This window comes from Rhipicephalus microplus, chromosome 4 (assembly GCF_043290135.1).
Source record: "Rhipicephalus microplus isolate Deutch F79 chromosome 4, USDA_Rmic, whole genome shotgun sequence".
In the NCBI taxonomy this organism is placed as follows: domain Eukaryota; kingdom Metazoa; phylum Arthropoda; class Arachnida; order Ixodida; family Ixodidae; genus Rhipicephalus; species Rhipicephalus microplus.
In genome coordinates, this window is record NC_134703.1 from 123,837,054 (window position 1) to 123,863,225 (window position 26,172).

A 26,172-nucleotide genomic window follows, 5' to 3' on the forward strand; every position below is an offset into this window, starting at 1 on the left:
GTTGCCACAACATGCGGCCTGTTTCGTCAGTAAAGAAAGAAACGAAAATTCCGCACTCGACGCAGCGACACATACACTGTCTGTAAGCGATAAAATTCAAGCCTCCACGAGTATAAGAGAGAGGGAGAGAGGGAGAGAGGAAAGGCCGGGAGGTTAACCAGATGGTATCTGGTTTGCTACCCAGCGCTGGGGGCGGGGAATTGATTGATTGATATGTGGGGTTTAACGTCCCAAAACCACGATATGATTATGAGAGACGCCGTAGTGGAAGGCTCCGGAAATTTCGACCACCTGGGGTTCTTTAACGTGCACCCAAATCTGAGCACACGGGCCTACAACATTTCCGCCTCCATCGGAAATGCAGCCGCCACAGCCGGGATTTGATCCCGCAACCTGCGGGTCAGTAGCCGAGTATACCTTAGCCACTAGACCACCGTGGCGGGGCTGGGGGCGGGGAAATAGGGGCAAGAAAGAGGGGGTAGATAGAAAAAAAAACGCACGCGCACGAGTATAAAAAAATCTATGGAGAAAAGGGGGTTATGGAACCAAATTAGAAATAATCCAGCAGTTGCGCACCGCTTTTCGGAATACTTCAACACCCACGCCCATAAGTCAGCGCTACCTAAGTCACGTATAACATACCACGGGGCGTTCTAATATGTGGAAACCGACGCTCTATTTCTGATATTGTGAAAACTATAGAAAGTTGCATGTTGCGAAACACGCCTAATTTTTCTAATATGCGAACCCGTATACTGCATACGGCATACGTAACGCTATATATCCACTAAGAAGCAAGCTCTCGGGAAGATACAAAGCAGAAATCGCAGCGAAGGTCACGTATACGATCCTCGTTCAGCGTCCGAAATTCCTCGGAGCGGGAATCGTTTACCCGCTTTCAGTTAACACGCTCCGTTGCACGCAATTATAAAGGAAGCGGCGCAATTTCTAAGCGCGCTCTTGGGAAGACCATAAATACATTAAATAAGCCTCACCTTAAGGCCCGGGGCGTTTGCTCCACGCTGCGCTGTCAAAGCACAAGAACCTTGTTTAGGTTCCGTGCGGCGCCAGCCTCCCGGGCAGACGAACCACCAAGTCGACTGAAGTGGGTGTATCGACCTTTTAAACCCTCTGTCAAGAAGCGCCCACTGTCACGTGTCCAGTAATCTTGATTTCGCAGCATTTGGCTGCGCGAACTTCAATGTGCTATACGATACACGTGGGAGTCTCCACTGGTGGCTATATGCTCGGCTACTATTGACGTGCTCGCTGCTACACTTTAAGGGCACATGAAAGGTCAAATACCTCCCATTTTTATTAGGCATAATTTGCACAAGACTGATTTTCTCTGAAACTACCTATATGTGAAGTGTTCTGGTTTGTATCATTTAGATCGTCGGAATCTTTTTCTGTAATGGAAGTAAAATTACAGTTGTATTTCAGTGCAACTGCACACGTTAAACGCCACGCGTGTGAAAAAAAAAGGTTTACTCTGGCCCCTTCCATAGTGCCTAATTAGCCGGTTAGCATGGGGTCTCCACTGCGTCTCATAGACTGAAATAAAACTTTGTTCATCATCATCATCATCATCATCATCATCACCATCATCATAATCATCATCATCATCATAATCATCATAATCATCATAATCATCATCATCACCATCATCATCATCATCATCATCATCATCATCATCATCATCATCATCATCACCATCATCATAATCATCATCATCATCATAATCATCATAATCATCATAATCATCATCATCATCATTTTATGCCTTCATGTAGCTGGAATACTTCTTTAAAAGACATCCAAGCTCAGAGAAGCTACAGGCTTTACAGGCTTCGCAAAAAAAAAAGAAAACAAATTAATCGAGGCAGAAAGCCTATGTTGTGCATGCTCTGAGTAAAGGGGGCTTGGCTACTCATAAATTGGTCTCGAAAATCTGAGCTTTTCGGCTCACTGACAATGCGCAAGAATTTATGGGGCAGCAGATATTGTTAGGAAAGGACTTATTATTCCTTGCAAGGAAACCGAAAATCAAATTTCGATTTTTCAAAAAAAAAAAAAGTGCCCTACAATGTGTCCTTAATCACACGAGGTGACACTGATAACACTGGGCTTGCACCGCACGGCAATCGATTTGACGTCATGAAGAAAGCTTTTCAAAGTACCGATTACACAAGAGGACGGCTACGATGATGCCGAGGCAGCGAATTCTGTTACCGTTAACTAACCTGCATCGAGTTGATAAAGGCGCGTTCAAATGCTCATCCGATGTACAGCCTGAATAACACTTGTCTATAGTAGATGGGATTCCTCACCGAACTTTTGTGATCTCATGATAGTCCTTTTGTTGGGCCCTTCTAAATGCCAGTGAACGATAGATAGATAGATAGATAGATAGATAGATAGATAGATAGATAGATAGATAGATAGATAGATAGATAGATAGATAGATAGATAGATAGATAGATAGATAGATAGATAGATAGATAGATAGATAGATAGATAGATACACTCAAAGTCGGCGAAGTTCGCTAAGAAGTGCTTTCTAGTTAATAGAAAGTACGTGATGCACACCGACGCCAAGCTTAACTTGCCTTAATTTCTCCAATGCGGGGAATGAGCTCTTAAATTTCGAACATGTGCGACCAACACCCGTAAGCGTTATAGCTACTCCCACATATATCACAAGTACTTGCTGAGATGACATATATACTTCTACATTGCGTCAGTACAGTTATAAGATTTGGCCGATTTGGAGCTTTTCATATGCGACCTTGCTCATTCCGGTGGGTGCTTACAGCAAATATAGTTAACAATTCAAAGCACCGTACAGCGGGAAACAGCATTGAGATCGCGTGTCTAGTCGAACCAGTGACACCGTAGACAATAACCGAAGACCACGCATAGCTTTAGTCATCCTCATAAACCACTGTGCGTGACCTGGTTAAATTCTGAGTTTCTGCCGCCTGTTTGAATAAATATACATTAAACCTGTGGAATAAAACGATTAAGAAATAGAAAGAAAGATACATTTGAACCTTTCAGCGAACGCCTGCATATAGTGAAAACGCCTTGAATGGGGCAGTTTAAGAGCCTCAAGCAAGCGGCAAATTTCGCCCCCCCCCCCCAAAAAAAAGCGTAATTTTGACCAAAAGCCTATTTTGTTCTTAACACTAATATCACCTCACTGTGATATGCGAGCACAAACTAGAGAGAGGGGTCTTTATAGCGTTTTATAGGGCATACAAATGCCTATGAATTCCAATTTTTAAAACTTATGCATATGTGAAAACATATTAGCCTCAAGTTTATATTTCGCATGCAGTTTGAGAATATTATTTTGCAGTAGAACTGAGAGGCGGGCGAGTTGGAACCTGTTATTTGTGTTACCGGGCAAGATTGACCTTCGAAACATTACGCGATTCCGCCTCGTCCTCTATTTCGTTCGGATCCTGGCACACAAGGGATACACCGGCCAGCGTATACGCTGACATTCTGTGATGGCGCGAGAGGTTGCTGAATGCGAAAGCACAAGGAGTCGTCAGGAGGAAAGGAGAGCGGAGAGAGCAGCCGAAAGAAAAATGTTATGTGTATGCTATTCTTTTACTGCATAGTTTACTTTTTGAAATATTTGTCGTAAGTGTAGAAACTGCATCTACGCGATTTGACCTAGCCAGCAGGAAGCATCCTTCTCTTGTGGTCTTCTTGTTTGACTATCAGCCTTCGTTATGCCTTTCTGAGTCATGCCGAAAAGAAAGACAGCCAGGATTGTGTGGATTCTACAGTGTACACTTGATTTACCACTCTGTAGTATCAACGGGAAAACCATGCTTTCCAGACCGTGTCTGACAAATGACAAAAGTGCAGCCACGTTCAACTGTTGACGCCTTTGCGCTATCATAAACAAGTGTTTGTTTTCCTGCCGTAGGCATAGGTCGCGCGCGTGTTGGTTAGAAATTATTCACCCTTATGTAAAACAAACGATTGTGCCCATATTATGATGCCGGGGACCCAAAACATTGCCTTGTCTACTTATTTTGACGCCTAAGAAGCGCTGCTTTAATGTATATGAACCCGTCCTCTAGAAAAAAAAAATCATAGACATGACTGATCGATTTAAAAAAAAAACACAAAAAACGTGGACGGATCTCCGTATCACCACGAAGTGAATAATTATGAGTGCGCGAAGCACGTGGTGTTCATTGACTGTTACCGCAAATGACACGTGACATTGCCCAATCACGCCTGTAAATGAGTAAAAATGCGTGCGTACAATATTCGCTATGGCCACGGGCTATAGGTGGCGTGCCGTACAATCAAAGATGGCTGCGGAAGGAGGGTCGACCCGTGAACTCACATAGAAAGAGATAGGGTGCACGGACGTACGCCAAGTGCCGCGTTCACCGGATTAACTCTTGATCGTCAAATAAATGTATATAGAACCAAAGTATTTTCCCGGGCGGTATAGGAACTGCTAAAACTTCGCTACCTCATTTGAAGTGCAAGAAAAGTTAGGAGTAAGGCGTGTATTGTAGTCTTAACTGCACGTTTCATCGCTCCAACCATTTCGCTTCGCCGGTAGAGCTCGAGCGTGTTGGCGGCGTGCGGCACTCCATAAGATTCACTGTTATAGGAGTAGATGTAATGTACAAGAAAAATTATCCTTTCATTTTGACCCCACTGTAGTATATTAGTATATTATAGATCGAATACAACCAAAGTGAGCTGCGAGCGGGAAAATAACATTAACGCACGAGGGGACGTGAACTACTCACTCCTCGTGAGTTAGCAGCTGATCTTTCAACTTCGCTATCACTCCTAGTGCATTGACATCCTTTCATGTGCAGTGAGAGATCCTCGTCGTCTCGATCTTTCAACATCACTGTTGAAATCGACTTGAGGATGTCTTTTCACTGAACGACTTCGGCAACACCTGCAGCGCGTCGCCCACCACGTTTATGTGGGCACGGTGAACATTTCGCTCTGAAACCCGTTCACAAGCGAATTACTTGTGCTACCATCTCTAAACAAGTGCACAAAAGCAAGCGGGTCAGTGTGGGCAATGTTTTGCGTGTTCAATGATTGTCACAGGATCCATGCAATACAAAAGCACTGATGAACGCTATACGCACGTAAAACAAGGTGAGTTTCAACTGCAAAGGTCAGACGATAACATTTAACTATAACTGCGTGTCTACAGAAAATCTCGCGAAGCTGATATATGTACTCTGCACGCTAAAACCAAAAGCGCGAGTTATATTTTTCACTTCACAAAAACGTCACGTCTCGCAAGAACGAATCACACTTATCGTCTCACGATCGGTCCGGTTTATTCGCTGACACACGAAACATGCAAAGTGGCTAGCATTCGTTTCCTGCTAACGTGTTGACACTGAGGCTAGCACAGCCCAACAAGGGAGCGTCTGTACACTGCTCATCCTCGAGAGGAGGCCCCGGAATTCCGCTGGATGGCGCGACAGTTTATGGGTATGGTGAGTATTCAATGTTTTATTGGTCAAGTTTTAGATTTCGTGTTTATTTCATTGTTGCTGATTCATTGTTACTTACTGTAGTTTAAAAACTGTTGCTCCATAGTTCTTGGCACATGGGTGTGCACTGAAAGCATTGCTGTTGCTGACTGCGTCGATAAATTACAGGCCTTTCGTACTTTACACTAAGACCTCAGTGACGTTGTGGTCCGCATGTATTCATCGACTCTTGGAACGCCTGAACTTTTTTAGTGGCAATCAAATGGGCGCACAATTACTGCGAACACTGTTCTGTTGCTCGGAATTCAAGCCACAAGGAGCCCCGCCATGATGGTCTAATGGCTAAAGTACTGGGCTGCTGACCCGCAGGTCGCGGGATCCGATCCCGGCTGCGGTGGCTGCATTTTCGAATGAGGCGAAAATGCTGAAGGCCCGTCAGCTCAGATTTGGGTGCACGTTAAAGAACTCCAGCTGGTCTAAATTTCCAGAGCCCTTCCCTATGGTGTCATATTCTCGTAATCATATGGTGGTTTTTGAACGTTAAACTCTACATATTTATTTATATAGAGCCGCAAGGAGATGTACAGCACCGAAGTATCAGCTATGATCGTCCAATACAGGTTAGTCCGAAGACCAAAAACAACATCCGTACGTGGTACCGCCTGACTTTATCTTGGTTCACCATTGATACGCTTGACTAGAAGTGTTTAAGTCTGGTCTTATTTTTGGATGGCGCATCTACTGCGACCAGTGCATGCTTGGACGACCCAGTCCGCGTTGTACGTCCATCCCATCTTCGTTGTTGACCTTGGCCCGCGCTATTCATTTTTCGAGATGCAATCACCTGGGAAACCAGATCACGCAGTAGTGTATGTCTCTTCACGCCCCGTAACCATCAGATCCCGGCTACACTGCCGCCGCCGCTGCTGCTGAATCAGGTGAGGATCTGCAATTTTTTTTTGTTAACAGGAGCTAAAAAAGTAACTGGAAACTTTTCAAGTTGGCTTCAATAAGTACGCGCCTGCTTCACTGCTACGCATAGATTCTGTGTAAATCCGTAGTTCGGCCGTGTTCGTTTAAAGGAACAGTTTTGCAAGCTTCGTTGTTTTTTTTTTTTTCGTTAGCTGATTATTTTGTTCTGGTGCACACGCGACGTTAGGCGAGCCATTGTGGTCTGCGATGCAGAAAGACGGAAATGCGCATCTGCGAATATGGGAAGAAAAGGGGGGTGGTCGGGGGGGGGGGGGTGGCTTTCTGTCGCCGAAACAAGGTCATTCATCTCAAGCGTGACACCGCCCCCTTTCTGGCGGCTGAACATGCATCCGAAAAGTCGGTTTTGTCTCTTTTGCTTGTTTCTTTTCTCCGCCGAGTGCTCGCGCGCGTGCGGATGGTCGGAACGAGAAGAGACATGCTTCATAACAGCGCGTAACATTCGCTCTGCTTTCTCCCTCCAGAGCCTCAAGGCCTCGGAAAGTCGCCGCGTTGGTTTTTTCCTTTCCAGGACTCCGAATGGCGGCTTCGCCGCTTACATGCACACGAGTTTGTATTGTTACATCATCCCGTTTTGTTCTTGCCACGGGCCTTCTCTCTCTCTCGTCTTCTCGGCTTCTATTTCGGCGATCGCGTGAGTTAACCAGCCACCGCGAAAGAAGTGCTTCGAAGGAGCGCTTGGCTGCGCATTCGCTGCTCTAGATCCACGTGCTACGCGCTCAGTAGTTTTTAAAGTAATTTTTTTTCATGCGATGCGTCTTGTTTCACCCGGCCGAGAAAGCGCTCATCTTTTAGTCTGGCCAGCGCACGTGCTCGACGAGGCTGTCCTGGTTCGGCCAGGGAAAAGGATTCTCGGACCACAGGCCAGTGACAATTTGTCTCGGCAGAGAAGGTTATTGCACGCTGGAAATCAGTGCAAAATGGCGAAAAGGTCTAGCCGAGACACGCCTGATGGCTATGATGACCCTTCCTTTCTTCGGTCAAGTGAAATAGAGAGGCCGGTCTGGAGAGGACTCTCTGTGGCAGAGTGCCCAATATGTCGCAAGAAAAATGTTTGGAGCCGAATATTGCGCTACGTACGTTTAGGTTTTGACACTTTGAAGAAGAAGATGTGGCAAATTGTACTCACGACATTTGCGACGTCTATCCATACCTGGCCACTTCTGTCATCCTCTCATAGCACTGAAAAACAACAGAAAAGAGCAAGAAGGCACAGGAATAGTTGTATCAGTCAAATCAATACACGCATTTCAATCACACTCTCATTATCAATACGGCAGGTATTAGCGAAAACATATCTATAGTTTCGATTTAAAAAAAATGGTCCAGGTACAATAGGCGCGCATGACGCAATTTTCGTCTCTTTCTCGTGAAAATAGCTATTTGTCAGAAAACGTTTGCTACTCTCATTGCTTAGCAGAGGACGTGGTAAGTTACTCAACGCAAGTGAAAATAGTAAAAAAAAAAACACTGTCGATGCATTTCACGAATATTCTGTTTAGAGTGAGCCAAAGAGGCATTGTCTTGTAGGTACTGCAGATGCGTGTCCAGCGAAATAGAAATGACATGCTGCACATTAGAAGAGTAACTCATGAAATTATCCGCACATGAAGTATGGGAAACCCACAGCATGAGTCACCAAGTTCGCAACCAAATTCGATAACTCGTTGTTTCTCACATCAAACTATGAGCACGGTGGTGTGGACTTGGAGCCCCGAGCCCATTCTTTGCAGCGTGACAGAGTACAGGCTCCTAAACATAGAGTTGAGACTTGATATTTGTGTGACACAGAAATAATAATGATGAAAATGCACCAGATAGTGCAACATTTTTGTCATAATTTTTACCGTCATTTTTTTTCTAAATTTTATTGTCATGTTTATGTTTACTTTGCTCTGTCGTGTAACGATTTGATAAAATCTAGTTTGATGGTGGTTCTGTTGCTATGCGTGCCCAACTCTCTCCACGAATGTTCAGTCGATGTCACCTAACACGTCTTCCATGAACAGGTGAGCTCTAAATCCAGACGTGGTGCTCGGAACGCGTCTGCTCCCTCCTTGTTAATCGATCGTGCGGTTGCGCACCATTTTGCTGCAAAGTTTTCCGACAAACGTGGTGTGGGATATATGTCAATGGTTCTGAACGTCGGTTTGCTTGTTCGTTATGATAAATAAGATTACTTCGGCATGTTTCCCCATAGGTGGTACTTTATCTCCTTCACAGCATATTTGATATAATTTAAAAAGCGCCTAATACAGTTCTGTGGTAGTCCCATCACTGTAATGTTGATGGATGTTATATTTTACCAAAAGCATATTGTAGGGAAAGGCTTCATTATGCATATGACATGAGCGAGGGACATATCGAAGGCTGTGCAGTGTTCAGAAGAAAAACGAATTACAAAGGAACTGCGCTCGACATGCGTTAACTACTATACCGCATGCCATTTGCACTTATTTTGTACATTGTCGTTTTCGTTTTTTTTGTTTTTTTTTTCAGTTAGTGCTTCGCAGTCCTCAATAGTAACCCATAATAACTATTCCATTTTTCTATTCCAAGCAAGGGTCTTCCGGTATACTAACCAGAGGCCTTTCTATCGGTAGCGGGCCATCGCAGATAATTGGCGATGGACTTCTTCAGCCAAAAGCTGACGTTCTAGGCTGGTTTAGAAAATGGTGCCCTATTTGGCCACCTTTTGTTTATTGTTTGTTTTCTTGAATTCCTTCGTTTACGGACGTCTGTAGTGCTCACTGCCTCTTTTCTTCAAATGCAGTGTCACATCCACCCCCGGACGACTTTCCTAGAACCGTGCCGTATATAGTAAAGGTATACCACGGGAAACGACCGACAAGTGTGCTATAAAAAACAAGAAAACGTGTATATCCTTGTGGACTTCAAGAAGGAACGGGTTTTTGAAAATGAGCAAGTGATTTGTCACAGGGTTTACGGAACACCGTCGCGCCGACAGGCGGACAAAGCGGGCACACAAAGCGAGAGACAATCAGCTGGCGGTCGTGCCTGTATCCGGAAGTCTGGTTTCCCGTTCGGACAAAAAACGGCCCTTCTCAAGACTCATTCGAGTGTCAGCGCATTTTACCCCCTTTCTGAGGGGAAAAAACGAAAAAAAGGCAGAAACGAGAGTCTGAAAATGAATGCACCTCAGCATGAATGACTATGTACACCTGACGTGTTTCCACGTAGCGTGTGCTCCTGGTTTTCTCGAAATTCGGCATGTTTTGGGGGCTATTTTGACTGGGACCAAAGACAGGTTTTCCTTCCGTGCAGAAGCCCGCAACTGTTCCTTCTTATACTACACTCGGCTCGTGAGATGTACCACCTGCTGCTTTGCGCAGATCTTTTGATCCTTTTTTCTTTTCTTTTTTTCAATCTGCCGTATGACGCGAGTACATTTGCATCGCGCTTGTTCAGAAATGGCGGGAAAGCGATGAAGAGCAAAGAGAGTGAGCTGGAGAGAAGTCGGTTGGTGGGGGAGAGGTCAATTTATATTTTACTCGGCGAACAATCACTCTACCTGCCCTGCGTGAGTGCGTTCACCGGCTTGTTCTTCCGGTTGACCTAACTTTTGCCAGCTGAACTTTTTTTTTTACTTTATGATTTTCGAGCGCCTGTCTCTCTGTGCGTTCCGCATTTTCCATTTGGCGCCTCATCTGTGGCCCCTTTCTTTCTTTCTTTCTTTCTTTCTTTCTTTCTTTCTTTCTTTCTTTCTTTCTTTCTTTCTTTCTTTCTTTCTTTCTTTCTTTCTTTCTTTCTTTCTTTCTTTCTTTCTTTCTTTTTTTCTTTCTTTCTTTCTTCCTTTCCTTCTTTCTTTCTTTCTTTTTTTCCCGCGCTGTAATTCATGGCGAATATAGTCCCGTTTTGCGGCATCCTCCCGTCAGCTTCAGACGAACCACGTCACGGCGTCTTTAGCCTTTCTCCGCTCCATCCCTCGCTGTGTTCACGTCGGCGGCTTGGATGGTGCCTGACAGTGGCTGCATGATCGCACCATCTGAGCGGGCACCGCCGCTAAGATCAACGGATGCCGCGAAGCCCTGAGGAAGCGGCAACACCCGTTGCCGCTGTGCTAAAAAAAAAAATATGGGCAGGGAGAATTTGTAGTTCGAGCCATGCCGGAACGTTGCGCACCGCGCTCGAGATGGATCCCGCTATGTAGACGCTACTACATGCCGCGCATCGCCGCATGGAGGGCGCTTATCAGGGCCCCGTCGAGGTTGCTTTGATATCTGGGTCGCCCGGCCGTCTTGCAGGCGGAAGATGGCCGGCTGAGAAGGCACTGTTCCGAGCTTGCCCACTACAACGTCCGTCACGGGATAACGAGGCGCTTTATTTCCATTTATCCATCTTCACCACGACCGCGCTATTTTCACCACTTTGGTTCATGCCAAAGCAAAGGTCGCATAGTTCCCCTTCCATTTGCCTGACCTTTTAGAATGCTATGTACACAATTTCGCAAACCATTTTTTTTTCATATTTGCATCTGAAGTAGTGGCCAAGAAAGAGCAAGACATATCGTACTTTGAATTAATTGAACGTCTCGCATAATAAATTTGACTTCCTTTGATTTAGTTTTGCAGTGTACTGATACACTATTCTGGAGGCACTACCACGTTCGATCAGTCGTGTGACGTGCCGCTTGCTGAAAGCTAAGGGAAAAGCAGAATATTTCATTGCTCAAGACTAATATAACTAAAATGAGTTCGCACTGTATTACTAGCCTGAGATTAGATTCTGTTTATGCAAATAGTAAGCATCAATGACTTCAGGATAAAGAGATATTTAATTACAACTTGATTAAAATGAGTTACTTGAACACGCAATTCAACAATTATATGATTAATCTAGTTCAAATAGACTATAGGTGGCGTCTGAAAGGGCTAAAATGGCTCGGAGGCCAAAGCGTTCTTCTTCATCTTCTCTGTATATTGCATTAAACCCTCTCCCTTCACACTTTGCATAAAACTTTCTTCACGCAACGTGTTTCTGCGGAGCCTCCATGATCAGAGGCATCGGAAGATTTCTTCACCTCACTCTCTTTCGCAGTGCCTCCGAGATTGACGCACCTTTATTCAAGCGACAGTAATATGTGACGCCATTTCATGATATCACGTGATGTCATGTTCGCCCCACAGATTTTGGTGATCAGTGGCTTCATGATGACGTCATGTGAAGACGTGCTCATGTGGCGATCTTGCCCATCACTCGCGTTGAGGTCGACGGGACCTTTCTTCCCGTTCTATGTGGCATCTAAGGCTATCGCCTTACAGAGGAACCATGAACGCTCATGTTACGTACGCATATGAAACGGTACGTCTTTTTTCTTCTGTAGAAGTCACAAATTATAATATTGTCATCAAGCGTGGAATCACTGGCGCTTTTCTCAGGAGCTTGTCTTAACCGGCGGTCTTCTACAGCTGTTACAGGGACATGGCTCTCTGCAGGATTTCGTTGCTTTGTTAATCCCGCTTTCAAGTATTGTCAGAGAGAAAGACAAAATGGGAAAGAGTTGTAAGTAAGCATTAAACGGTAAGAAAAAAAAGCTCTCTTCGCCACCTCGCAAATCATAAACCCAAAATGTAGATGGAGATTATACTAAAATTAAAAAGAATAAAAAAGGCACAAGAAATTAAAACGTGATTTATTAGGCTTTCTTTTTTTTTTCACTCCAGGCATAACTTTTATATCAGTAGTCGAACATTTGCGCATAAGCATGATATGTGGGGTATAACGTCCCAAAACCACCATATGATTATGAGAGACGCCGTAGTGAAGGGCTCCAGAAATTTCGACCACCTGGGGTATCGTTAAGGTGCACCCAAATCTGAGCACACGGGCCTACAACATTTCCGCCTCCACCGGAAATGCAGCCGCCGCAACCGGGATTTGAACCCGCGACCTGCGGGTCAGCAGCCGAGTACCTTAGCCACTAGACCACCGCGGCGGAACTGGCGCATAAGCAATTACCGATTTACTTCACATTAAACGAAGCAAGAACAGCTAATGAAGGACTGTACGCACGCGCTAACGTCGGCGGCCTTCATCTTTTTTGTTTATTTGTTTGCTCGTTTTTCCTGATGGGTTCATAAATAGTGTGGTCCTGAACCGTTTCATTGCAGCGGTGCTAACCAAGCCACTATGGTACTGCCGCCTGCAGCTGACGGTGATTAGATGAGAACCTTCTCATTGTTTTGCGTGGCGTGCTGCATACTTGTTGACTTAAAGAGCAATGTACCCCGTGGTTCCGCCACCGCTACACATTCAAGTTCAGCAGTTTTGAGCGTTTGATAGAAACTTGACGATTTGAGACGCTATGTACGGAATTGTCTTTGCTTCTTATTTTTTCTTTCTTTCTTTTTCGCTGTTTGTATCGACTACGGTCTAAGAAGGAGCAAGATATATATTGAGCTTCGGATGATTTGAACCTCCTGCCTAATAAATTTATCTTCTTCTAACTTCCTTGTTGCAGTGGAGTGTGGCATATTATTCCTTTGCTGTAGTCACTAATAAATTCGTCGACTCGTTCGATGTGCCTATTTGTACAAGGCACGGGAAAAGTATAAAATATGATAACTATTGAATTATTTATATTGTGAGATTTGTTTCTCTTTAGGCCAAATCACAGCATGAATTACTTCAGAAAATAAATAGATATTCAATTAAAACTTCGTTACGATTTGCTGTTATAAGAAATAAAATTAACAAACTGTGACATTATTTTTGTTGCAATGGGAAATTGAGTTCCCTGAATAACGTTGTATGGATTAGATGTTTTTACCAACAGTTTCTGAAAGGTGGCTCCTCGAAACGTTGAAAAGGATTTGTGACACTTTTCAGAGCAATGTGTAACTTCTCGTGGGAAAGGCGTTATTATTTGGTGGTAGCACCTTGGCAACAGGCAGACAGCCCTGCCGAAAAAGTGGCGAGCATTTCGCGATCGACTGATTACCCCGCCGCGCGTCACTCCCGATTTCTGCGGAGTTGCTCGAACGATTTCAAGTTGACCTCTTGTGCCACCCACCATCTCCGACACCAACATATCTCTCGTGGACGGTTCGGCCTCCGCGACCTCCTGACCTCGTGCAGCTCTCGCCGTGTGGTGCCCCGTCCTTGAATTTCTTCGCCCAGCTTCAAACTTTTTTATCTCTTTCTTTTTATGTCACTTGCCTCGTCCTATTCTTTTTATAAACCTTTCCACAACTTTTATTCCTCCGCACCCACTCCCCTACAAGACACAGCACAGTATCGCCCTAGAGACAACACAGAATATAGGTGCCTTTTTCCTCTTCTCAAGAACACCTCAATCCCAACTTCGGCACGGTTGGCAAAAGCTAACTGTGTGAAGTACAAAACGTATAGCTTCTAATACGAAATTCTTCTTCTGCCCTGAAGAAAACGCCCATATCAGCCGTGCATTTGCTTAGAGCACGGGTGGAATGTTTTAACCATAAACTAGAGGCTCCAGAAGTAGCTGTATTACTACCAAGGATGACTGAGTACGTCATCGTGGCGCGCCAACGCCAGTTCACGAGCCGAATAAATCATATTGAAAACGTCACTTGTCCGTATTTGTATGTTTTAAAGGGCCGCTGATAAGGCCGGTTATAGCAGAAATGCTTGAAAAATGAGAGCATGTGGACTTCTATGCGTGAGAACCACCATGTGATAAAGAATGGGGCACTCCGTAGGTGTGGGGGCTTCGGAACTCATGGCCATATGGTGTTCTTTAACGTCCTTTGACAACGCGCAGCCTGCACGAGCCTCTAGTATTATATCTCTGTCAAAATGTGACCAAACCAGTAGTCAGGGAACATAAGACTTGGATGTTGGCGGCCGGGCCACCTAACCACTCTACCACCGAGGCGAATGAATATCTATAAGAAGTCACAGTAAATGCCTTGTAGCAAATGCTTGAGAAATCCGGTAAATCGTATTGCGAGCGATGCACCAGTGCTGTTTAAGTGATGTTCGTAAAAGCGAATTGCGCCTGTTTGTAATGCAACTCGTTGAACAATACCTATTTCTCTTTCCTGCACCATTTCAATACGAAGATGATAGAAACGCGCTATTTCCATTTTTTTAAGATCTCGTAGCCGTATACATAACGCATTACACGTAGAAAACATCACTGCTGTTTAACATCGGCATAATTTGTCAACCGAAAACCGAAACGACCATTGTCCTGAACCGGCATGCGCTCTCTACATACCCTTCTTTTTCTTCGCTGCCAGAAGACGTGCACATATTACTCCGACGTGGCATGTGATAACCCCGATGGGTGAGAGAACGGAGAGAGATAATGAAAGAAACAGAAAGAAACTATATAGAGAAAGATAAATAATATATTTTGTGAAAAAAAATTGTTCTTCAGGAGGCGGAATTCGAACCCGCGTACCCAGTATCGGAAGGCGAGTGTCTTAACCACTTGGTTATCCAGGCACAGTAGTAGATCAGAGTCTAGCCAGGGCATGGGAAAGGAAAAGTGAGCTTGAGAAGGAGATATGTGGTGGTGAGGAGGAGAAAAAGGAGGAGGAGAGGGAGCAAGGTTTGGCCTACAAAGGATGAGAAAGAGAGGAGACGAGTGAGAAATTCATGAGAAAGAAGAGAAAGAGGGGGCGAGAAAAGGCAGGAAGGTTAGGAAGGCACACATCGGGTTTACTACCCTGCACTGGTGGAAGTGATAAAGGCGGTGAGATGGGAGACAGAAGAAGAGAAGGAAAGAGGGATACAAAGAATCAAGGGCACGCTTGCGGGAGCACATGCAGTCAACAGAAAATTCGTCGGGTTGAGGTACTTCAGTGGAGCATTAGTTGCTTTCTGTGCTCTCGCCCCGCCGCTGTGGTCTAGTGGCTAAGGTACTCGGCTGCTGACACGCAGGTCGCGGGATCGAATCCCGGCTGCGGCGGCTGCACTTCCGATGGAGGCGGAAATGTTGTTGGCCCGTGTGCTCAGATTGGGGTGTACGTTAGAGAACCCCAGGTAGTCGAAATTTCCGGAGCCCTCCACTACGGCGTCTCTCATAATCATATGGTGGTTTTGGGACGGTAAATTCTACATATCAATCAATCAATTTCTATGCTCTCGAAGCACACGCTCAGGGTAATAGAATCCGCGTCACAGAAAATGGTCTGTAGTCCAGTTAGTCCGATACAATCTGGAGCGGGAATCACTGGATGTCATAGCGAGCGCAGCTGCGCAGGACGTGTTCGAGCTTCCAATGGTGTCACCTATATAAACTTGATTCTTCGCTCAAACCAGAGCTACCATCGCAAATTTGTAGCTCTGATGCGACGCTGTTGCTCTGCATTTGGCTGAGTGAAGCATTCAAAAAGGCGTACTCGTTTCGCATCGTTATGGTGAACACATCTACACGCAACCTGTGGTGAACTAAAGAGAATGAGAGGAAATCAAAGTAAGACCAAGAAAAAATGTTGAGAGGTACAAAGAGGAAATAATAAAAGAAGGAGCAAGCGAGGGAGAATGAGAGAGGTTAAAAAAAGGGTTCAGAGACAAAATAATATAGACAGCATAGAAAACGTAGAGAAGATAGAAGAAGGAAGAAATCATCACCTATATAGGTAAAGCCTGCAAACAACTAACAGGCAAACAAACCAGTTTTCAGAATCTTACTGCTTCAAGCATTGCTTGGTTTAGTGCAAGGTTGACCTTTTTCTTGTTTTGTTTTCGTTTAACTGAATAGGCATGCATTTTCTCTCTAGATTTCTCTCTCTCTTTTTTTTTTTTGACCGTGCACCTAATGGTGATTTCCTAGTGGCTGGAAGCTTACTGCTCGAAAATTTCGAAGGCAGCAAGAAGAGCAGAACGCCTTGTATGAATACGAGTCTCGAAATCTGGTGCACAACCCTCTTCAAGATATTCCCACTCCATTTGGAGTATGCAAAGGGCCTCCTTTCAAATATTAGGCAACATGTTGTTCAACGCTCCTTGTTCATTCGTAGAAGACTCTTAAACGGCACTAGTTCCGTGGCACTTGTACGATCTTGCAGTCGTATGCTTAAACGATGAAATGGGAAGTCAATTTGTCATTTGCAGTACATTATCATGTGCATTAAATGTAAAGCTACATGTGTAGACAGCAAAACCTGCAATCTAACTAGATTTAGCACAGAAGTTTTTTTTTTTTTTTTTTTGGAATTACAAAAGCCAGGCGTAGCCATATAAGGTAACTCTGGCGGTGTAATAGTCCAGTGTGAGTCGTTCAACACTTTTTCTAAACACACACGTTTGTACTACATGATCCCCACGCCAAGGGATGGCTTCTTGCTCTCCTATAGAGTACAAAGTAGTCTAAATTGATAAACACTTTTTCTGAACACACAGGATTATAAATCAGCTAGGCTTACCACAGATTTCGGGACAAGCCTCATAATGGAATACCCAGTGCTCTTAGTTAGACATTTTTTCTAAACACAGGTTGTGCTCGTAACGTGCCGAGACGGCTTTTTCTGCTCTCCCACAGTGAAGTACCACGAACTCCAAACCGTTAAACACGTTTTCTTAAATCAGCGGCCGTGGCTAAATACACGTCGTGTTGTGTGACATGGCACGTATCCCAATAATGAATAGCGTCATTCCTTGCGATGTGTGAAACTTGCGTAAACAAATCCGAATTCAGAAGTTCAGTTAGCTGCTGTCGAAGGAACGTCGCGCGGAGTGAGAATAACCGAAGTCGGAGAAAGGAGAGGCCCGATTGTTCCTTTAAGCGGCGAGGCGGAGAAATGACCTCTCCGGATCACTCTTCCTGATACGCAAGTTACGAGTTGCCCTTAATCTGACACGTCGGCGAGAGCGGCGAACGAAAGCTCGCGCTGTCCTGGCGGCACGCAAGCGTGTATCGAGAACGTGCAAAAACACACAAAAAAAGCCTCACATTCAATTACTGTGGCGCCCACACGTGTCGGCTGTCGGAAGGAGAGGCCGACTCCGCCACGATGAGTCGTGAGTGACGTGCGTGCGCTTGTTAAGCGCCTCTACCCCTCAACATCGCAATCACGAACTTAATAACGCGCATCGAGAGCCGAGTTGCGGCTCCACAACCGGCGATAGGCCACGAGATGCCTGTTGTGGGCAGAGTTTATATATCCGACTGTTCCGCGTGCAATCGACCTGTGTCACGTTGCCGATGTATTTATTATGCCGTCAGCTTTCAAAACAGCACGCAGGTAGCCGGGGAGTAGGCTACGTCGTAATTGAAACGTATTGCGAAAAGCGCCCAGTATGTTGGCGCTGAGCGCTTGACAGCAAATGGCGAAGTGCAGCTTGACAATTCTTACTTTAGTTTTGTCATTACCGCTGCTTTCTTTGAGCTGTTCACTAAGTTCAGCGGTACGATTCCTCGCCTACCCTTTACTACAAGAGCGTGGTACACGTTGTGGAAACATTTATCCTCCTCTCTAAGGCATATTTTTGAGCTTCCTTTCTTTTCCTCGCGTACAGTTTTAATTGGGTCAGGTGATTTTCGCCACTACACGCGAATGGCCGTCATACTGATTTTTGTCGCTGCTATTTAACATATGTACGGTGTTTGTTAACTTTATTCTTTTTTTACTGCCGTTGGTAAATGTTTGGCGGTAGTATGTAAAAAAAAATAAGACTCAGATGTGTGGCGTTGTAGTCTCCAGAAATAAAAATGTGCTCAACAGTAGCTCTCTTCACGAGATCATCCTCTCGTATTGTTTTGCTGTTCCTTTACGCTATTATTTGTTATCCTGTTATGTGTTCTCATATTTCCGTCCTATTCACGCAGTTCAAGTTACTGCGTGGTTTCTTATACCACTCATTAGCTTGGGACCAGCTCCGCCGTGGTGGTACTCGGCTGCTGACCCGCAGGTCGCGGGATAAAATCTCGGCGGTGGCTGCATTTTTGATGGAGGCGAAAATAGGCCCGTGTGCTCAGATTTGGGTGCACAATAAAGAACCCCAGGTGGTCAAAGTTTCCAGAGCTCTCCACTACGGCGTCTCTCGTAGTCATATGAAGGTTTTAGGGATGTTAAACCCCACATATCAATCAAATCTTGCCACCAGGTGTTTGTACTCAACTGAGTGCCTGTACGTATGTACACGCCATGTTTAATAGTTAATGTCACCACTGCCAGCAGCGGAAAACATTTAGATCATTAACGTGACGGACGCCGCGCCATCATCTGAAGGGCAAATTTGCAGCGGTGCAACAAAACGCCAGGAACTATAGTTCATCACTATTACTTCGCCTAATTAATTCCTCACACTTCAACTGAATGAAATCCCAAAGAAAATTTTTGTCTCCCTCACGGGTGTCTTATAAAACAAGAAGTGGCGAAAATTTCAATCTACTGTGTACTTAATGACCAACGTGCACTAACGAGAAAGCAGAGCTTAAAAAGGTCCCACTCCGTTATTAACTTCTTTCTGTCCGTTCTTTGTACGTGCTTCAATTTTCCTCTGTGTATCTTCGCTCACCACTTTGGCGCTTTCCATTCATTAATTCGTAGCCTTATTCTTACTTTTTTTTTCACATTGAAATAATAGACGAACGGTTGTTCGGGCACGGACGGGCAGTTGGTACTATTGGCCTCGAGGACATACCGTGGCGCCATCAATGTGATGACGTCACTCATAAGAAAGCGTGTTGTATTGTTTGCTAGAACAGTGCACTTTCTGCGATTTCGCTGTGGACACCGTGCCTGCTTCCCTTTGTTTTGAAGCTCAATTCTTAAAAAAAAAGTGGTAAGACCTGATATTACGGGCAAGCAAACCATGAATTGTAGCCCCCGGTGGCGCTCTCGTGTCTAATTTACATCGTAAAATCGATACTAAGAACCGTTGCAGCCATGCGGGATGATGCAAGTGATGTCGCGAAAGCGAAGCTGCCGTACTTCACAACTACTATCTTATCAGCTGACGTCAAAACAATCCCAACGCTGGCCGCTTTAGTGAATGCCCTCGCTGCCATATTATAATAATTATCCCAGCCAAGCGACTCAGGCTATGCACACTGCCTGAAAAAGGACTGTTGATCAATACAGCGATCCTAACCAACATATGTATACACGCAGCGGCGTACACTTTCAATACTAGATTGAATATTTTGTAGCACATTGTGTAGGATATGTGTAACACTATAGAGTTTCCTAGATATACTTTAGAGGGAACTCTGACGATAGTGTCTACGGGAGCTGCAACGCATAGTGCTTGAACGAGCACGGGTATTATGGGTATGACATGGATTTGCCTAGTCTTCGTACTTTACGTTCTTTTTGGCTTCGCGTGGCTTGAAGCTGCTTTGTCACAATACAACAATCAGCAATAGTTTATCCAATACTTTATCACTTGCATTTTACCAGCTTAATGTTTCAGGCTTACCACTTCAAACCGGGACATGAAGTGAAAAACGGTTTGTTCTTTCTTTCGAAACAAAACCAAAACACTGCAATAAACGTAGCCACAAGTGCGTTTGCCGCCGGCAAGCACGAAGACTATGCAAATCCATGTCACGCCCATAATTCCCACAGTCACTGAACGATCGCAGTGCCAGCGACTCCTCTAGGTAATTTTAGGGAACTCTATGTGTACTAGTGATCCTGTGTGGGCTGTCTTTTTTCGTCCCTTTTTTTTTTTTTACCGCGTAGTTGTAAGGACTGATCGCGATTTCGACGTCTGGTGCATTTTTTTCTTTTATTTAGGGGTGAAGCTTTGATACCGTGGGTCATGCGTCCGCGATGTATGTATGTATGGAGTAGTAGTAGTAGTAGTAGTAGTAGTAGTAGTAGTAGTCAGCCACCTCTCGTTTAGTCCTTGAAGTGTCTGCTAGGTGGCGGTACTTTTATATGATAAATATACGATGAAAAGATGCGAGATGGCGGTACTTGGAGTGTTCACTAGACGGACGGACGGACAGACAAGGAGACGAATGAATGTACGGAAAAGAAAAACTGACAGATGCGGAGACGCACGGACGGTCGCACGGACGGTCGCATGGATAGACGCACGAACGGACGGAAGCAAAAACAAACGGGGAGACGGAAGCGCGGATAGACTGATGGACGCTTCGCCCCACTCATCTTCATTCAGTCCGTGTATAATATGATTTTTTTCCCCTCGTGAACATGTTCTCTAGCTTCGCCTACTCGCTATGACAAGCGGCAATTTGGTGGCCTTTCTTAAAGACACTCCAGATAGCCACTCTACCCTGAAGGACAACGCTGCATTCCCAAGACACGTATCACCCTTCTTCCCGTGTACGGCCTTATACGGTCAGTTTAAAAATAACACCCCGCGGGCAGAATAAAAGAAAGGCCTCGTCGGCTTGAGTCTTCGTGGCGGACCGAGAAGATGCGCGCAATCGCTCGCTGGCCGAAAGCGAGACCCTTTCGTGGCCGTTCAACACGGCGTGAAAACGAGCTGCTTTATCGCGCTGGCGTGAAAGAGAGCGCATGCGAGGTTGATGTGTGCCGTATGTAGGTATACATACCCTTTTTAGTGCCTCATCTGGACACAGCAAGCTCTGACCTTCTCCGCGGCGTCTTGCCCCAAAGGGCGATGAGCATGTAATGGTGGCGCAGAATGCTTTTCTAGGCCACCGCATTAACTCACGCGAGCTGTTTGTTTTGCTGTGTCTCGAGCGGCGCGTCAGAAGATTTGCACGTAAACTCACGAATCACTACGGGGAAAGTTGAAGTACGCCGCTACAACTTCCTTCTCGTTTACTTTACTCACACAGTGTTCACAACTGCGCCATAACTGCGTGGTGGCGTTAGTAAATTTGTGGAGGCTGCGTTGGCCCTTCTAATGCGTAACTAATAGGCGCTCCCTTCCGTAAACAATGGTACAACGTATTGCTTGGAGAATTCTTGTTGGAGTCTAATATACGTCTTGTGTTGCGTGCGTATTCGCTCTTTGCGACATCTATAGAGTCGTTCCTGTGCAATATAATGAACGTATAGACATTATCAAAACTTCCCCCGCAAGCTTTGTTTCTTCTTTTATTTTGAAAACATCAAACAGCTTTTATGGGATGAGGTGCGTAGTAAAGTGTTATAGATAACACATTTCAGACACAGCTAGGCGTTAAGGCCTTTCATCATCAGCCTTACTGCGCCCACTGCGGGTAAATGGCTCTCCCATGTGTCACCAACAAACCGGCCACGTTATCCTTTGCGGTAGCAATGTTGTCCCCCTCACACTTTTTAATATATTTTTCTCACTTAATAATCTGCCTCCCTCCCCCTCCCCACGGCCGCTTATGTGGGATAAAGATAATGAACACCAGGACAAAAGTGCGTTACCATCAAACATAAAAAGATTCCTTGATTGCATACCAATATATAAAATAATTATGAAGGTCTATGTAGCACGCAGGAGCAGATTAAATTAGAGACATGCGCGAAAAAATAGTTTTAAATTAAAATTATTTTATCTGGTCAAAATAGTGCTTAGGATGTTAACAATGATGCATCTGAACTAAAGAGAATTGATTGGATGACGGGAGCTTACCTATTTCAAGTTTACGAAGAATTGACACATTGGTAATGTAGCAGTGACGTAATAACAACAGAGTGGTGACGTGGTTGCACTCCAGGAGTACAAACGACTTGATGTTACGCCCGAGGGAAAGCTGTTCTACCGCATACTTATCGCCTGCAGCGCCAAAGTTGACTGCGATATTGCTGATTGCGGTGAAGTAGTTTGTGAGCTACTTGTTTTGCTGTTTATTGGGCTTGTAAAAGCAGGAACTCACCAAACGTGTGCTTTTTGTATGAATTATTTATGGCGAATTATCCTTTCATCAGGTGATAAGGAATGTTTTCCCATAAAAGTGGCATCAAATACAACGCACCACGTTATGGATCACGCAATAAGTGGAGTAGTGAGCAGGTTGAATTTTTGCATGATGAGTGCATCCGTACTCAACCTATAGCTCAGGTAGGACCAGACTAGCCACTTATATGGGACATTAGAAACGCAAATTATTCATTTTATTTTCAATACTGCCACGTTCTGTCATGGTGTACATGATAATCAAGGAAATGTAATAACATTCGGAATCACATATAAATTCACTTACACTATTCGTAGACGACAATATACAAGAAACAATGACTTCGTTATACAGAGCAAGTGAACGAGGAAATACTCGTATCAGCATTTTTACACAGTCTACAAGAATATGTGCGGATTTAGCGCATCTTCAAATTCAGCCGAACAATCACACGTCAGGCTAATTGTACCGCATTTTATTTGTGAAACGAAAAACCGATAAAAAAGCCAGACAAAAAGCACAATTTTGAAAAGCACCGGATTTTCAAGTATGTGTGATGTCATAGTAGCTGGTCAAACGTCGGTAACCCAATGAACAATATGCGCTGTTTTCTAGCAGCACACTCCAGGAACTGCTGACTTGCGCACTGCGAGCCAGGCATTTCAGCTATACATTGAACAAAGAAAAGTGTATCTTTATGTTAGCATACAAAACCGGAAAGGCAGGCTTGACCAATTAGTGTCTGGCCTACTACAGAGCCATGTGCGAAAATGAAAAGGGAAAACAACAAAAATTCTGCGAAGCGTTCACTTACTGCCGTATGCTACGCATCATTTCGCATATTGCGCTGAATTCGGGTAGCGTGTGTCGGCATTAGTGACACTTGCATCTAGTTTATTGTGTTCGAGTATTGGAAGTGGGGAAAATTATTTCTTACCGACTTCGCAGTCTCAGTAAGATTCTTTGAAACTGTACTTGTGCTCATGACGAGTAGGGCGGGACTGTGAAAGTGTGACGTACTTAGACACATCTACATTGTTGTGGCCATGCAACAATAGTACAAAAACCTCGGGCGTGCCCCTTTTGCTCTAGTAGTTAGTTTTTAGTGTCAGAAGAAGCCAGAAGGTTAGTGGAGGCATCAGAGCGTTTGAACTTGTTGTGCATAAAGCGTATGGCTGTGACTTGTACCGCCTCTAATTTACCAATACTAGACAGTGGATAAGAAAACCAAACTACATTGGAATATTCTAATACTGGTCTCACGAACTTGGTATATGCCGAAAGTATTGGTGGCACCAGTGCATTTATCAGACGCCTTTTTAGGTAGAAAAGTTTACGCACTGCCGTTAGCTATGTGTGTATTCTATCGCGGGTCAGATGTTAACGTAGCGCCTAAGCACTCATGTCGCAGAACGTTTGTGTGTAGTGAGCCATTAATGGCGTAACTGAAATGCAATGGATCAAGTTAATGTGTTACTGCCATAGAAACGGATTTTTTACATTTATATATATTTGCCACTTAGCGCACCAATCCGCCACCTTCATTAGACATCGGTTGAGATTAATTTAATCTCTGAAGCTGTTTATCTCCTTATTAATAGCACAGTCGTCTCCAAACTACTTGATAATACAGTCAATGTTGAATGTGAGGTCATCTATGAAAATTACAAATAATGGTGATCTGAAGACTGAACTTTGAGGGGCCCCACAAGTTACGGGGCGAGGTTTGATGTATGACCTTCATACAACACGAGCTGTGAGCGATCTGTTGAAAAGGCTTTTATCTTAGAGAACAGTAAACCCTCTCCTATCACACTTTTGAGTTTTAGTAGTTTGCTGCGGCATGCACAATCAAAAGCTTTAGAAAGATAAAGTAAAATTATGTATGTTCAACCACGATCATTAACGGTAAAAGCTAGATTATGAACTACATTCGTTATCTGTGTAACAGTGGGCAATCCACTACAAAATCCGTGTTGATTGGGAGACCAAAATTTATTTTATTGAGAAAAACAGTTAGGGGTTTTAGGATGATATGCTTTAGTAGCTCATCAACGAAAAAAAAAAATTACATACTTTGCTGCATATATCCCAAACATTGTGCGTTGCCTCCATGCCTTAAGCTACAAAGCCTATGTGATTATCTGCGTTCAGGGAGTGGAATTACTCGTCATTTTTAATTCATTTTAGTTTAATTTCATATTGAAGAGCGAGAATCCTTGCGCTGCGCCAAAAGTTATGTACAGTGTACGCTTCCCCCCATACGCAATGCCTCGTGGCGATGTAATTATTTAATTCGTGAACGAATCACCTCCGCACTTACGGTATCAGGCAGTGTAAACTGCCGGCGCGTGCATTTCGATATGCTGCGATTCCAGACCCGAGAATTGTGCTCCGTGTGACTGGCGATCGAATCCGGCTGCTCAACGGCACGCGTTTAGACCACGTTAACAACGTAGTTAGTGCGTGGCCGTGGAATGCGTGACCTGGTGCTAAGTTGCGCAACGCGGAACGTAGTGCACCGTAATTACCTAACGAGAAGCCACGCTCCGTTTATTATCGGCTAATTATCACGATGGATAGATCAAATGCCTTTGCGAGGCTTGTTTGCTGTGTTAAACGTTTCGGCACGTGTTTGTGCTTCCATGGCTGTAAAGGAGCGTTCATTGAGCGCGCCGTTGTTCAACACGGAAAAGTAAATGCCTTTGAAGATGGTCGACCCGTGCAGCACGGTGAGGTTGGTGAATTCCCAAGGATTTATAATAAGAGTGACACTGGGTTTTCACAGCTATAAAATAACAAGATAATATCGGCTTTCATTTTTTTTAATCTAGCAATGACACTTGAACCGCGAAATAAACGCCAATAATTTTCACAACAGAAGGCTGCAAGTAAAATGGCATTGAGCTTTACTTGGGGACGCCAGTAAATGAAAGACATGCCACATCGCATCGAACCTTTTCCAACGTCAAAAATACCAAAGCTGCTCTCTAAAACGAAAATAACTCCGGACTGCACCAGTCTCTGAGATGCTTTTCCCATGAACATTATGAAATTCCATCACGCAGGGCAATTAATGTCAAGTAGCGTCGAGTAGCTGGCGGCAGTGGCATGGCCAGGGGGTGGCATGCCGGACCCGTGCCCCCACCTGGCCCCCAATAATTTTTTTCGAGACATACAGAGCACAAATTGACACTGCGCCCCGCCCCCCATCAGTTCAGCGTAGTGCTCACTCCTCCCCCCCCCCCCCCCCCCACCAAAAACAATAGGTGCCCCCTAGATGGTGGCTTGTGGCGACATCAATAAATCACTTTAACGCACATACTGCAAGCTCAGCTAGTCCACAGCGGGCTGTCTTGGTGCTGTCGTGGCTACAGGGCCCAGCTACTGAACCGAAGGTCGGTGGTTCGACACCAGCCACGGCAGTAACATTTTGGTGGAGATGAAAGGCTCGTGTACTGTGCCATGACAGTGCGCGTTGAAGAGCATCAGCTCGTCATGATTCCCTGAGCAGTCCACTAAGACGTCCCTCACAATCATATCGTGGTTTCGTGACGTAAAGCTGCATTTGTTATTATAACGTAGGCTCCCCTCAACGTCTCCCTGTCCCCTAATGCTCGCCGGCTTCGATTTGTTCTTCAACTTCAACTTTAGTTGGCAGTGATCGTCTCTCCTTTGAATCGCCAGCCCTCAAGACGTGATGAGAATTTAAGGCAGCCTTGGCTCAATAACGTTTCCTTCGATAGAACGTTTAAGATAGTCTTTCCTTGCGATCAAGATATTTGTTGATTTGGCTGTCTGTCTACGGAATCCTCAAAACCAGTGCCGTATTTCACCAAAAGCAATGTCTACTCATTGTCGCTACTTGAAATGTAGCGACCGTGGTTTTCTACTAGTAGTTTCATGGTC

The 26,172-nt window shown here is 44.7% G+C and overlaps 1 protein-coding gene across 2 annotated transcripts in view; it reads right to left on the reverse strand.

Moving 5' to 3' along the window:
- LOC119172343 (brain-specific serine protease 4) overlaps positions 1-26,172 on the reverse strand; it is a 75,872-nt gene that overhangs the window by 21,987 nt on the left and 27,713 nt on the right. Inside the window, exon 2 of one of the 2 annotated variants that reach the window (XM_075893622.1) lies at positions 7,624-7,676. The gene's annotated coding sequence lies outside the window, so the exon portion shown is untranslated. Of the gene's footprint in view, positions 1-995; positions 1,153-7,623; positions 7,677-26,172 lie in introns of those variants that run through there. The other variant, XM_037423400.2, reaches the window with a different exon arrangement.